Source organism: Vombatus ursinus, unplaced genomic scaffold (assembly GCF_900497805.2).
Source record: "Vombatus ursinus unplaced genomic scaffold, bare-nosed wombat genome assembly UNPS02001419.1, whole genome shotgun sequence".
NCBI lineage: Eukaryota > Metazoa > Chordata > Mammalia > Diprotodontia > Vombatidae > Vombatus > Vombatus ursinus.
In genome coordinates, this window is record NW_020941197.1 from 3002950 (window position 1) to 3019119 (window position 16170).

Genomic DNA, 16170 nt, shown 5'->3' on the forward strand with positions numbered 1-16170 from the left:
CTGCTCAGTTCCTTCAGCTGTTTCCCCACCTCCTCCTCTCCGTCCCTCTCTGTCTGTCTCTTTCTCTCTATGTAGGGTTTCAATTCATACTGCCGTCTTCTCCCGTGGGGGGAAGGAGGGGGACGCTGAGCACGCTCAGACGTCTGCTGCCCTCACCCGAAGCTGCTGCTGCTGCTGCTGCTGCTGCTGCTGTTGGTGGCTGCTGCTGCTGCTGCTGCTGCTGTTGGTGGCTGCTGCTGCTGCTGCTGCTGTTGGTGGCTGCTGCCACCACCACAGTTCCTAGGTGCTGCTTCCTTAAGCTAGACTAGCGTTAGGTTAGGGCGTCTTGGAGGGAGGCGGTTCGACCAAGGCTTTGAAGGCTAGCTCTCCAGTCCTCCAGCAGTGCCTTGGTGTCTCTCTCTTTTCCAAAAGCTCCAGCCCCCTACCCCTAACCTCAAACTCCCTGACTTTCCTCTTGCAAGATTAAAACCCCAGGCACAGCATACAAGCTAGTGGAAATGACGAGGTGCCTCTTGCCACCAAAAGATCCCTCTCAAACTCCCTTAAATGAGGAGAGGGGGATAGGAGAGATACACAGAGAATCCCCTCCAAACCTCTCACCGCCCTTCCCTAGATGCTAAGGGGGAAGAGAAGAGAATCCGAAACCCAACTAGTGCACGAAGCTCTGTGTGAGTGTGCGCGTGTGCGTGTGTGTGTGTGTGTGTGTGTGTGTGTGAGAGTTTCAAGACTGTGGGGGCCGGCCACACCAGAGAAACACCACCTGCATCTTCCAAATGAGCTCCCACAGCCTGGGATGCACTTCTAACTGCAGCTGTGATAGCAGCATCAGCAGCAGCCTCCGCTGGAGGCCCCAGTGGGAGGAAAGGGCTTGATGGGGAGAGTGAGAGAGCACGATTCCAAGCGAAACTGAAGGCGAGGGGCGCACCGGTCGCCTCCCCCACCTCCGCCCCCCTCCTTCCAGCAGTTCAGCGCTAGTGGGCAAAGGTATCGAGTTACAAAAAGCCTTTATTGTGGCTGAAGAGTTGCACTCTGTCTCCGTCTGCCGGAGGAAAGGGGGGTGGGGAAGCGGGAAGCTATGGGGAACACCGCTGGGCTAGGAGATTACATCAACAACCGCTGCGGCACAGCCAAACTGCGGTGGCGGGGGTTTCCTCCTTCCCCATTACAAAGCGGGCTGCGGAGGTAATTTCTACAAGGAGCAAGCGGCCACAATAGTTGCTTCTGTGCTTTTAACGTAATTTACAGTAGCCAGAAACCATTATTAGTGATATACAAGCTGATATGGGGGAAGGGAGTGGGAAGTGGGGAGGCGATTTTGAAATGGGACTAGACTTTTTTTTCTTTTTGAGAAATGCTGATTATACAGTCATGCATGCGTGTATATATATATATACACGCATACATACACACATGCGCATATATGAATATATGTATCTATGGCTATATATGTGCATATGAATGGCTACATAGGTGTGATCATATATATGTGTATACATATAGCCACAGATACAGATATACATATACATCCAGCCATTTTCTCTTGATACATGTATATATCATATGTGCATGTGTACACATATGTGTTCATGTATACACGTGCATGTGCGTGTGTATACATATGTATTGTACATGTATATACACATGTATCTGTATCTGTCCATCCACCCACCCATCCATCCATCCATCCTTTTATCATCTATCTATATCTCTTTATTTGAGAATTAGGTTCTATAAGCCCCCAATATTAAAGGTTTTTGCAGACAGAACTGAACGTTAAAAACAAAAAGCTTACAGTTCTAGGTGTAGAGCTAGGTAATAGAAAAACCATTAACAGCTTCTAACATTATTATTCTTTGTATACAAGTGGAGCAGTGGGTAGAGCACTGGGCCTGGAGTCAGAAAGAACTGAAAGACACTTACTAGCTGTGTGACCCTGGGCAAGTCACTTAAATTCTGTTTTCCTCTGTTTCCTCATCTGTAAAATGAGCATGATGATATCACTTACTCTCAGGGTTGCTGTGAGGACCAAATGAGATAATAATTATGAAGCACTTAGTACAGTGCCTGGCACATAGTAAGTTTCCATAAAAATGTTAGCTATATTAATATATGTATATATACATATCACATATATATGCATGTACATAAATATACACACATAATAAATGTTTGACTATTGATTACATATATCTATAGAAATAGGGGTATGTAGATATAGATATACATATTTATGCTCCCAAAGGGGAAGGATTATATTTTGGCTCTTTATATATCCCCAGTGCTTAAGTGCCTGACTTACAGTATATGCTTTTTTTTTTTTTTAGTGAGGCAATCAGGGTTAAGTGACTTGCCCAAGGTCACACAGCTAGTACTTGTGAAGTGTTTGGTCTGAGGCCGGATTTGAACTCAGGTCCTCCTGACTTCAGGGCCAGTGCTCTATCCACTGTGCCACCTAGCTGCCCCAGTATATGCTTAATAAATGCTTATTGGCTATATATATTTATGTATATGTATATCATATACACATAAAAATGATAGCTTTAGAACTGCTAATTTTTGTAATATTATATAGTTTTACACCCAGTCCTTATAGGTACAGAAATTTAACATTCACTTCTGTCCGCAAAATCCCTTTATATGGGGGCTTATAGAATCTTATTCCCCAAATTTGGATTTTGCCTTAGATTTGATTTAGTCAAAACTGAAGGTAGTGTTCTACATAAGTGACATGTGGAGGATAGCAGTGGGACTACAAATAGATTATAATTTGAGGATACTTCCAGGTTGTAACAGTCTTCATTTAAGCTGATTTTCAACATTTACATTGACTACTAAATGAAGCATAGCTTAAATAATTATTTTGAAAAAAAAAATATGACAAACAAAAGAACTCTGGGACCTTTCCTTCTCCAGTCACAGTGACAGATATTTTTCTGCCTGATATTGAAGAACCCTACCTTCCTATTCATGTACTGTATACGCTGTTCCATTGTTGAAAATTCCTCACTGTCAATAATCCCTTTCCTATAGTCTGCTATTTGGAAATGTAGAACAACCACCTTTCATAGACTTTTATAATAATAACTGACATTTATATGGTGTTTTGCAGTGTTTTTGCAAAATATCTTAAATCATTTGAGACTCACAACAACCCTGTAATATAAATGCTATAGCTATTATTATATTTCCTGAGGGAGGTTAAATGACTTGCTCATAGTCACAAAGGTACTTTAAGTATTCAGTAAGAATTTGAACCCAAGTCTTCATGATATCAAGTTCAACACCCTACCCACAATACAGCAAGAGCTAGAAAGAATCTTAAATATCATCTCATCCAACCACCGGAGATAACCAAGTCCTTAGTGAAATGATTTGTCCAAGGTCACTTAGTAAAGGAAGTGTAGAGCCCAGAGTGGAATGCAGGTGTCTTGACTTTTAGAACAGCACCTCCCCCTTCCAATATAACACCTTTCTTTCACCTAAATAAGTTTGTCTTCCCTTTCTCCCATCACCCTGTGGAAGACAGGGTAGATTTGGAGGAACGTTGAGGAAGCAGGTAGGCAAATTGAGGCTGCTAAGTCAAACCTTAGTCGCTGGGCTTGACTGATTTATTCCATTTGAATCTGTCTGGGGAGGAAAAATTCAGTTTGGATTTGAGTAAGACCAGTGATTTCAATTGAGTTTGGCTACCCAAGTGAAAGACGATTTTAAATTTGTGTAAGTTGTCTTTGGGGAGAAGCAAAGTTTCTTCATTCCTCAAACATCTCTAGATGATACAAAGTGGACCCTTTCTAGTTTCATAAAATAAAAGATTGAGAAGCAAGACAGTGTCTGGGAGAAATTTATTTGTAAACAAATGACTTGGTGAAATATACCATAGCTCTAAGGAGTATTAATATAATCTGAATTCTGTTTATTTTGGCTTCATCTTACAATCCATCCAAGACTACCAACATATAAATTAGTCTCCTAGTATGTACCCTAAGAACATTATTATAGGACATTTTAAAAAGCACATTTCAGTCCAAAAATTTTTGCAATAAAGGCACATGTAAGAAAATAAACTTCTACTTTATCTAATGATTTTTTTATTAGACCCATGTTTTCATCAGTATAGGGAGCTCCAATTGAGTGTTTTTTATGAATACATATCTGTATCACACATAGCATTTAAAAATTATTTATTTTGTAAAATTATTTATTTATTCATTTTTAGCTTTCAACATTCACTTTTGTAAAATTTTGATTTCTAAATTTTTCCCTCTCCCTCTCCTCCCCACTCTCCAAGATGGCATGCAATCTGATATAGGCTATACATGTACAATCATATTAAATATATTTCCACATTAGTCATGTTGTGAAAGAAGAATCAGAATAAAAGGGAAAAACGATAGGAAAGAAAAAAAGAGAAAAAGTATGCTTCTATCTGCATTCAGACTCCACAGTTCTTTCTCTGGATGTGGATAGCATTTTCCCTCATGAGTCTTTTGGAATTGTCTTAGATCATTGCATTGCTGAGAAGAGCTAGGTCTATCAAAGTTACTCATGGCACAACATGGCTGTCACTGCATACAATGTTCTTTCTCCTGGTTCTGCTCACTTCACTCAGCATCAGTTTATGTAGGTCTTTCCAGGTTTTTCTGAAATCTGCCTGCTCATCGTTTCTTATGAAACAATAGTATTTCATTATGTTCATATACCAAACTTGTTCAGCCATTCCCTAATTGATGAGCATCCCCTCAATTTCCAATTGTTTGCCACCACAAAAAGGAGCTCTGCCATTTTTAAATTTAGAAAGTTGCCTAGAAGCATTGAGAAGTTAAATGACTTGTCCAAGGTCACAATGATAGCTTATGACATAAGTAACACTTGATATAATCTTCCAAGGACAGAACTCTAGTCACTATACCGTGCTGCCATTCTGAAGCATATTAATGAGTAATGAAGGCAATTAGATCATTTACGAGCTCTATACAATTTCCACACAGAGTCACAGCAAGTATCTCAAACTCAACACATCTAAACTAGAACTCATTATTTTCCATGTCTTGCCCTCCCCTCTTCTGAACATGGTTATTGCTGGTAAGGATATTACTATGTACTCAGTAGGTGAGGCCCATAATCTCAGTATCATCCTTGACTTGCATTCTTACTTGTCTCACATCTCCAATCCTTTGCCAAATCTTGTCATTTCTACCTTTGCCACATCTCTCCTATGTGATCCCTTCTCTTTACTGTCACAGCCACCACCCTAGTTCAGGTTCTTATCACCTCTTGCCTGGACTATTGCAACCCCCTTCTAATTTGTCTCAGACCTCAAGTTTCTTCCCACTCTTCCACTCAGCTGGAAAAATCACCCAGGTGATTTTTCTAAGCCATTGTCCCATCCATGATCTCCAGTGACTCCCTATTACCTCCAGGATCAAATATAAAGTTTTCTATTTGGCATTTTAAAATCTTCATAACCTGGTCTCTTCTTCATTTTCCAATCTTCTTACACTTCCCTCCACACCCTCTACAATACAACCAGAGTGGACTGGTTGCTGTTCTTCCAACATGATAAGTAAGGGCAGCTAGGTGGTGCAGTGGATAGAATCAGGAAGACCTAAGTTCATATCTGGCCTCAGACATTTACTAGGTGGGTGACCCTGGGCAAATCATTTAACCCTATTTGCCTCAGGTTCTTCACCTATAAAATGAGCTGGAGAAGGAAATGGCAAACCACTCCAATTTGTTTGCCAAGAAACCCCCAAAGAGGGCCATGGAGCATCAGACATGACTGAAATGACTCAGCAAGAAAAGCAACATGATGCTTCCTTTTTTTGTGCTTTAGCACAAGGTGTCTAACATTCTTGGAATGTTCTACCTTTTTACTTCCACATCTTAGTTTCCCTGGCTTCCTTCAAGACTTAGCTGAAATCCCACCTTCTACAGGAGAACTTGCCTGGTCTGTCCAGTTACTATTGTCTATTCATCTGTAATACCATACACATATACATACACATACATGCATATGTATATATGTATACATACACACTTATATATATATATATATATACACACATGCATATGTACATATACATATATCTTATATCTGTGACTCTGGACAAGTCACTCAACCTCTGTCTGCCTCAGTTTTCTCACCTGTAAAAGAGGGATAATAATAGTACCTACTACCTAGTGTTGTGAGGTTAAAATAAGGTAATATTCGTAGAACGTAACACAGTGTCTGGTATATGGTAAGCATTACATAAATGCTAACTATGATAATGGTGATGTGCCTAGTTATTCATATATTGTCTCCCCCACTAGAAAGTAAGAATCTTGAGGTCAGAGACTGCTTTTGCCTTTCTTTATATCTCTAGAGCTTAGCACAGTCCCTGCACATAGTGGTGCTTAAGAAATGTTTGTTGGGGCAGCTAGGCGGTGCAGTGGATAGAGCATTGGCCCTGGATTCAGGAGGACCTGAGTTCAAATCTGGCCTCAGACACATAACACTTACTAGCTGTGTGACCCTGGGTAAGTCACTTAACCCCATTGCCTAGCCAAAAAAAAAAGAAAAAAAAGAAAAAAGAAATGTTTGTTGACATGACTCAAAGAGGACCCATGATGATCTCATGTGATTGAGACATATATTTTGGGGGAAAGATCAATGTAGGAATGATTTTTGTTTGACTATGCATATGTGTTACAAGTGCTTTGTTTCTTTTTTTCAATGGGGGTGGAGAAAGGGGAAGGAGAAACATAGATTTTTGCTTATTAAAAAATAAATTGAATTTAAAAATAGCATATGTTTGTTGGACTATATCAGAGCTGGAAGGGACCTTGGAGATTAAGTAGTCCAAAAATTTTTAACCTGAGGTGTACAAACCTTTTTAAAAAATTCAATAGCTATATTTAAAAGGCTTCACCAAAAGGTCAAAGTGATCGAGAAAGTTAAGAACTGCCAATTCAGATATGAAACCCTTATTTTTAAAGAGAGAAAAAAAGAGGCCTATAAGTCACTTGGGGTTTTTCAAAGATTTCTACAGCTAGTTAGCAGCAGAGCCAAGACTCAAACTGTGGTACCCTAATTCCTTTTCTAGTGATTTTCCCTCTAAACCACACTGCCTCAGTGAATCTATTCAGGTATTCATAAATGCTTATTTTCTTATAATATATGCTATAAAAATTGGAAATGGTTTGTAGATTCTCTTTTTTCTCCCACCTTCATATTTATTGTGCCCAATCACTGAAAAGCTTCCCATGTATGCTTCTGTGATTTGCATCCAGGATATTTGGCTTCAGGTTAATTCAAATTTCATAAAATAACTGTTAAGCATGCATTGGGTATGCTACATAAATTACAGATTATGCAAGTCAAATATAAACATAAAGAAGTTCTGGAAATATAGAGGAAAAATATGTCACATATCCATAACAAGGTATAAGAATACAGGTAGCAAGGAAATCTAGGCAAAAACCACATTAAAAGGGGACTTTGTCAATGGAAAGCTATAGTTTGTCCCCTGGGCACTTCTAGTGGAATATATTTCATGCCAACTCCTCCTCTTCTCCCTGACTTCAAGAAGACTCACCATATGTCTTCAAAGTCAGAAACCTTATCTTCAGTACAGTATATTACTTGCTGAGTTTGTATGTATCTGCATACCTCCTTTTCTAGTTAGAAAGGCTATAATTCTTTGACTGTCACACAATTATAGGTCAATCTAATTTTCATGGGTTTTGGAATCTGATAGAAGAAACTCAAGTCTGCTCTTAATAAGAATCTGTCAGCTTGATGCTACTTCCCAGGACTAACAACTTTTTACAGCTGTCCTTTGGGATGATATAAGCCCATAACACAGCAATTGCTGCATTTCCCTCCTTAATATATGGTTCTGTTTAATATTCTCCTAAAACACAAACTTATTTACATGGAAATTGGTTTGTTTCAAATAGCATGACTTAGTATGAACATTAAGAGAAGAGGAAATATGGTGTAGAAGAAAGAAATACGATGCTGAACTTGGAGTGAGTATATCCTTGCACTGATACTCAGTAGAAATGTAAACAAGGACAAGTCCCTTACTTAACCTCTTTGAGCTTCTAATTCCTAATCTGTAAAATGGGAGTGATAAGGATAACTCACATTTATATAAGGCTTGCAAAGCACTTTATGTACAGTAACCAATCAATCCATTAAAAAGCATTTGTCAAGTGCCTCCTTTGTGTTAGGCACTGTGCTAAGTGCTGGGGATACAAAAAAATGAAAAAGACAGTTCTTGCCTTCAAAAACCTCACAATCTATTGAGGAGTTTACAATCTAGTGATTGTTTATTACCTCATTTAATGCTTGAAATGACCCTATGAGGAAAATACTGTAAGTCTATTGTTTATACCTTACAGATAAAAATACAGAGATTCAGAGTGGGTAACTGACTCATGGTTGCATGGCTAGGAAGTATTAACAATGAGATCAGAAACCAACTCTCTTCTAACTCCAAATCCAACAGTCTTTCCCTGTCTCATATAGCACAACACTTCCACCATACTTGAACCACCTAGATCACAGATTGGTTGTGGAAAAAAAATTCTTGGTAAACTGTTGGTGTTACATAAATGCAAATTATTATTGCTTCTTTCCATTTTCAAATGTATGTAAGCTATAGATTTTAAATTTGTATCAATGAGATAGGTTAGTTGTTTATATCTTAGCCCAGATCTATGATTTTATCAGGATAGGGAACTCTGGGGATAAAAATGCCTTTCCTCAATGCAAATGTAGTCCTGTAGTCTTCAGAGTGCTTCCTGGAAATTGAGGTGGCCAAGTGACTTTATCCTTGGTGTCCTTGGTATTATCCTTTACATAGCAAGGGCGTAGTTCTTACATAGTAATTGTGATCTCATTAGCTAACAATTTGTTTTTGTTCATTCCAAAAGCTCTTTTTGGAAATCATGATGAATTTTGTCTATTTCCACTTTAAAAAAAACTTATATCCACATCAAGTGTTTCACAGGGGTGGCAAAGACAAGATGGCAGAGTAGTAGGAAGAAGTATAGCCCAGTTTCTCCCCCTTTCCTCAAAAAACACCAAAAAAAATTCTCCTTTAAATAAACCTAGAAAACACACCAGACTAAAATCCAAGAAAAAGGTGCAGTGAGTCATTTTTCTATCATTGATCAGCATAGGGAGACCGACAGAAAGGTCTGTAGACCCTGGGAATGGGGACAGGACAGGAGCCTTCTACTTGCAGAACATTCTAGTACCTAGAGAGAAGCTGTGCACCAGGACAAGAGGAGGTCCAAGATGTTTACTATAAAATTTTGACCTTGGCCCAAGTGCAAACCAGCAACTTTTTCCCAGTCCTAGGTCATAGATTCAGAGAAGATGGAGGAAAGAACCTACACCCAGGGGTGGCAGTCTAGGGGAAGAAGTCAATAGTTCCAGACTGTGTACTCAGGAATGAAGAAGTTCAGAAGAAAGCAGCAATAAATAAATAAAATAAATAAAGAAAGCAGCTTGGATCCCACGAGATGAGGATCTCATTTCCAGCTTTTAGCCCAGTCTGAAACTTGCAGAGGAGTAAGTAGGACAGGAATCTCAGATCAAAAGGGAGCTTATAATTCTGTCACTCTGAACTAGCAGAGCTTCCTATCTGACTCATAGTGGCTGACTCTAATAGCATTCTATTATTGCTTAGATCCAGACCCAGGTCTGAACTTACAGAGCTCAAACCAAGGAGGCAGTGATCAGACTTTGCCTTGGACCAGACCACTTTGGGAACACTGAAAACTTTCATGGCCCCAGCATGAGCTGTGTCTGAGATCCTGAAATAGAACAACACTTAATACTCTAAGAAAGCAACAGCAGGACCAGCTCAGACCTTTCCTTCAGAAGTACACAAAACTCAGCCCTAAAATTCAAGTCTGGATAGGACTTAGGATAGGAAGTAGGTTGGAGGAATAATCAAACAAAAAAAATCTCACCCTACAAAAGTTGTTATAGGGACAGAAGCACTCAAGGCACAAACTGAGAAGCAGAGAATGACCCCAAAACATTTACAAGCAAAACCTTAAAGGAAAACACAGCTTGGACATAAATTCAACTTAGCATTCCTGGAACAGATAAAGTAAGACTTCAAAAAAGAGTTTAAAATGTCTAGAATTTTTTTAACAGTGCCAGAGGAAAAAATATGGAAAAGAAATGAGAGCTATAGAAGAAAGAATTGTGAAAGGAATTAACAGTTTAGCACAAAGGTACAGTAACAAACTCCCTAGCAATTAGAATGGACCAAAAAGAAGCCAGTGACTCCATAAGACAACAAGAATATAAAAACAAATCCAAAAAGAGTGAAAAGTAGAGGAAATGTAAAGTATCTCATAGAAAAAACAACTGACTTGGAAAACAGCTGAAGAGCAAAAAAATTCAGAATCATTGGACTACCTGAATGGCATGAGCAAAATAGAAAAAGAATCTAAATGTGATATTTAAAAAAAATTAACAGAAAACTACCCTAACTAACCCTAGAATTTCAGGATCTCTTAGATCCAGAGGGCAAAGTAGAAATACAAAAAAAAAAATCTGCCTACTGAAAGAAATCCTAAAATGAAACCCTCCAGGAACATTACAGACAAAGAAAAAATGCTATAAGCAGCCAGAAAAAAAAAAAAAAGAATTGAAATACCAAGTAGTAACAGTTGGGACCATATACAATTTAGCAGCCACCACTTTAATGGAACAGAGAGCTTGGAATATGATATTGTAGAAGAAAAAGGGTATAGACTTAATGGGCAACAGTAACTTACCTAGCAATACTGAACATAATCTTGAAGGGGAAAATATATCTTTAATGAAAATTTCAACCTTTCCTGATGGAAAAAAAAAATATGTAGAAACTTTGAAGTTCAAACACTAGAGTTTAAGAGAACCAAAAAGGCAAACATCAATGAGGAATCATAAGCGACTAGACAAGGACAAATTGCCTACATTCAAATATGGGGAAAGATAGATGTGCCTCCTCTGAAACCTATCATCATCATCAGGGGTCATAGAGAGAGTCTAATTAGGCAGAAGTACTGGTAGTGGTTCTGTTATATCTTGATGATTTTAAAAGAATAATGCAAAGACAGGAGAAGAGGAATATGTAGGGGGCAGCAGAGCAGGTAAAAGAAGGTTACAGGGACAGCTAGTTGGCATAGTAAATAGAGCTCTGGCTTTGGAGTCAGGAGGACCTGAGTTCAAATCCAGCCTCAAACACTTGAAACTTACTAGTTGTGTGACCCTGGGCAAGTCACTTAATCCTGATTGCCCCACCAAAATAAAACAAAACAAAACAAAAGAAGGCCACAGAAAATTATCTCATATAACCAGGGAGGGCAAGAAGAAGTCTACTCAAACAAGGAGGAAATGATGGGGGAATGATTGACATTCAAACTTAATTTTCTTCTGAACTGGTCAAAGGAGGCAAGAATACACACCACACACATACCTACAGTTGGGTACAAAAATACACTTCAGTCAATAGAGAATCAGGAGGGAAAGAGGAGAATGGAGAAGGGTGAATTAGAGGAAGAATGGATTATGGGAGGACAATAGTATTTTTTGAGGTGGGAAAGAATTGGAATCTCAGGGGTTTGGTGCCCATCAATTGGGGAATGGTTGAACAAGTTATTGTGTATAAATATAATGAAATACTATTATGTTATAAGAAATGATAAAGAGAATGGTTTCAGAGAAACCTGAGAAGAATTTAATGAACTAAGATAGAGTGAAGTTATCAGAACCAAGAGATCAATTTGTACAGTGACAATGATATGGTAAAAGCGAAAAACTTTGAAAGAATTAGGAACTCTGATCAGAATAATAACCAAATATAATTCTAAAGGATTAGTGATGAAACATGCTACCCACTTCGTGATATAGAGGTGAAAGGCTCAGAGTGAAGAATAAAACATCTGTATGTATAATATGTGTGTATATAAATATATTGCATACATATTTTTACATGTATACACACATTTGTTCTTTAGACATGGCCAGTGTAGAAATTATTTTGCTTAATTATATATGTTTGTAACAGGGGTTCTGTTTTTCTTTCTTTCTCAATTGGTGGGGCAGGTGGAGAGAGAGAAAAAGCAGATTTTTGCTGATTGAAAACACATACACACATACATACTACATATATAATTTAAAAATATCTCATAACTTTTTATTATTCTTGCCAGATCATAAACTATGCTTGATTTGAGTAGAATGATACTGTATTTTAATTAAGCATATCTGAACTTACATGCTCAAATGAATATTTTCTCCTTGAAAACAGTCATGCTGAGGGGCTAAGCCTTTGTTCTAAACATGCTACCATTGCTTTAAATCTTTTAATGGATAATACTTATTGGTTAAAAAATGTTCTACTACTTTGCCGATATATCTTACATGTACATTTTCAGGACTGTGTTTTTCTCTCACCTAATTTGCTTTGTTAGATTTTTTTCAAAGATCAGATTTTTTTCCCTAGCATAGAGCAGTAATACAGAGAAAAATTAAATCACAGAGTTATAAAAGTGACTTTATTATTATGATAAAAATAGGAAATATAAAATATTCAGTCAATCTAGATTTTTTAGGCTGATAGTAACAAAAAAAAAATGGTTTACATTACCAGGGAAATGACAATGCCACTTTGTACCCTTCATCAGAGAATTAATCTGGATGGAAAAGGAGAGAAAGGGTACTATCTGATTTATTAAATCATCATACCATTGTTAACCCTTCTGGGCTTAATGCACAGTACAGTAGAAGTATTGTCCTAGTATTCAAGAGACCTAGATTCAAATCTTAGGTTTGACATTGACTGAATGAATTTACATTTATTTAGGCCTCAGTTTCTGCATCAATTAAATGGGAGGATAGATAAGATGGTTCTAGAGGTCCTTTCTAACCCTTCCGTTTTGATTCAACACATTTGAGTTCCTATTTGTGTAAAGTAATATATTGGGTACCAGATGAAGTACAAAGTTTAGAAAAACATAGTCCCTGCCCTCATGGAATAAAAGTATTACAACATGTACATAAATATCTGTAGAACAAAATAATAGAATGTTAGCAAATAAGGGATCTGTAAGCAAACCACTTTATGAGATTTTGAGATAGGAAAACTCATTATCAAATGAGGGACCAGGGAGACTTCATGGAGGAGCATATGTTTGAGTTGGGCCTTAGAGGACAAGTAGGAATTCTATAGGTAGAGAGAATGGGGAGAGAGAGTGATAGTAATCATCATAATAATAATATAGCTAGCATTTAATAATAGTATTTAATAATGATAGCTAGCATTTTTATAGAGCTTTAACATGTGAAAAGTGCTTTACAAATATTATCTCATTTTATCCTCACAATAACCCCAGGAGTTAGTTACTATTAAATTCTCCATATTATAGATGAGAAAACTGAGGCAAACAGAGAATAAGTGGCTTGCCAAAGTGACATTTAAAAAGTGTCTGAGACTAGATTTAGTCTGTCAGGTCTTTGGCCTGTCAGGTTTATGGAGTCAGGTCTGTCTGACTCCAGGTCCAATGTTCTACGCATTTTGCCACATATTCCAAGCATGAAGAAGAGCATGTGCAAAGACATGGAGGTTTAAAAGTGTGGAGTATGTACAACAAGTAGTTATCAATCCAATTTAATTATAATTTAGAACATGTGTAGTATGAGATAAGACTGGAGAGGTAGAGTGGAATTACATTGTGGAGAGCCCTGAATGTAAATATATTCCTATACATACACTTATACATGTGTGTGTGTGTGTGTGTGTGTGTGTGTGTGTGTGTTTTACTCAGCAGGGAGTCATGGAAAGATTTTGAGCAAAAGAAATGATACCTTAATTTAAGATCATTTTCAAAAATAATGAAGTCACAATCATAAGCAGATTTAAAAGAAAAAAAAATGAGCTTGAGTTTTAATGCATTGTGTCTGAGGTACCAGCAGAACATCCAAATTTAAATACATCCTAGGGAGCCAGAAAAGTCAGGGCTGAAAATATAAAAGAAAAAGATACATTTGGAAGTCATTGTCTAGTGATGATGGTTAAAGCTATGGTAGTGAGTCAGGTCATCTGAAAGAATGAGAGGGATGAAAAAGGAAAGAGAGAGAGAGAGAGAGAGAGAGAGAGAGAGAGAGAGAGAGAGAGAGGAGAGAGGAGTATAATGAGAGAAGAGAAAAGGTCCAAGAACATGGTTTTGAGGAACATCCAATTTAAGGGTTTGCAAGAAGAATCCAGAGAAAGAAAGAAAGAGAGGAATGATCAGAGAAATAAGAAAGGAACCCTAAGAGTGTGTGAAGTGTCAAATGAATTCTGTGGGTAAGAAACAGTGGCTGCATGTACTAACACTGATGTCAAAAAATAACTTTGAAGTGTGATAACCATAAGGCTTAATTTTTTTAATTTAATTTTTTATTCATTTTAAATTTAAATACAGAGATAAAAATATTCCATGTACACAGCACAACCTGAAAAGAAAATTCACTATAAAACCATGATGTCACATTTCACAGTTTACTCATTATTTAATAGGTATTACTTGTTGGTTTCCAAAGCTCATAAGGCTTAATTTTTAAGGAATAGCTGCTACATGATAGGAGAGATTAAGCAAGGGAGAAGCCTACACACCATAGATTCCCCAATCCCAGGAAAAAGACTCTCAGGCCACAGAATCTTAGGACTTTGAATACTGTCTAGTTCAAACCATACCTGGACAGGATACTTTGCTAAAATATCCCCCCAAAATGATCACTTTTCCTGAATCCTATCAGTTCAGTTTTACATAAGGACACAACACAAAACACACACACATGCATGCATACATGCATATATGTGAACAAAGGTTAAATTTTTTCTTCTACTATGTGTCACCCACATATTTGATAGCCATGTTATTGATATACACATTATCTATCCATCCATCCATCCACCCATCCACCCATCTGTCTACTTATCTATCTATCTATCTATCTGTCTAATAAAATTTTCATCAGATAGGGAGCAAACACAAATAACTGGGACTCTCCATTAGAGACCTCCCTCTAAGCTGACCCTGATTTATTTGTCACCACTCTTAAGACCTAGTCATTCATCCAGTTATGAATCTATCTAACTGTGCCAGCCATCATCTCTCCATCTTGTTCAAAAGGACTTTAAGAAAGATTGTCAAATGTTTTTCTGACATCCAAGAAAACTATCTCTGGTATTCTCCTGTTCCAGTACTCTAGTGACCCTGATACAAAAGAAAAGAAAAGATCTCTTATTGATGAAACCATACTGACTTCTAGGAATATCTGTTCCCTTTTTTGAGTGCTTACAATCCAATCCACTTTAATAATCATCTACTTTATACACAGTACTGTGCTCTAGAATTTTGCCTGAAATATTGTCAAAGTGAACAAGTGATAATTTGAAGAATATTTTATTTCATTCTCTGAAAATCTGGACCATGTTTGTCTATCATTAGTCCTATGGAAACTCTACCATCTACCACCATTTTGCAAAAATCATCATCTACAACTCAATAAATCACCCTCACAAGTTCTTATGGCATGTGAGGATGTGCTTTATCCTAATCTACCAATTTGAAATTGAGGTCTTTCCTGATCCTCTATTTCTTAGTGCCTTGTCTCTCAAACTTACTATATATTTTGGGGGGAATATATTCTGTATAATCTTATATATGCATTGTTTCCTTCAATGAAAAACAAACTCTTGAAGGACTTTCACTTTTTTGATATCTAAATTGATGAATCTCAAATCCACTTATCCAGCTCTAACTTTTCTGATCTCCACTCTCACTTATTCAATTGCCTATTGGACATCTTGAACTGGATGTCCTGTAGATAGCTTAAACTCAACACATCCAAAACTAAACATATTTGCCTTTGCCCTAAAACCTCCCCCTTTCCAAACTTCCCTATTACTCTCAAGGGTACCACCATTCTCCCAGTTTATACATGCTTGCAATCTAGGTGTCATCTTTGACTCCTCTTTCTTTCTCATCTCCAACAATTTGTTGTTAAGGCTTTTCAATTTTACCTTTATAGGATCCCTGACATAAAGCTCCCTTATCTCCTTTGACACTGCCAACACCTTGGTTCAGGCCCTTAGCACCTTGTACCTGGACTCTTGCCATAACCTGCTG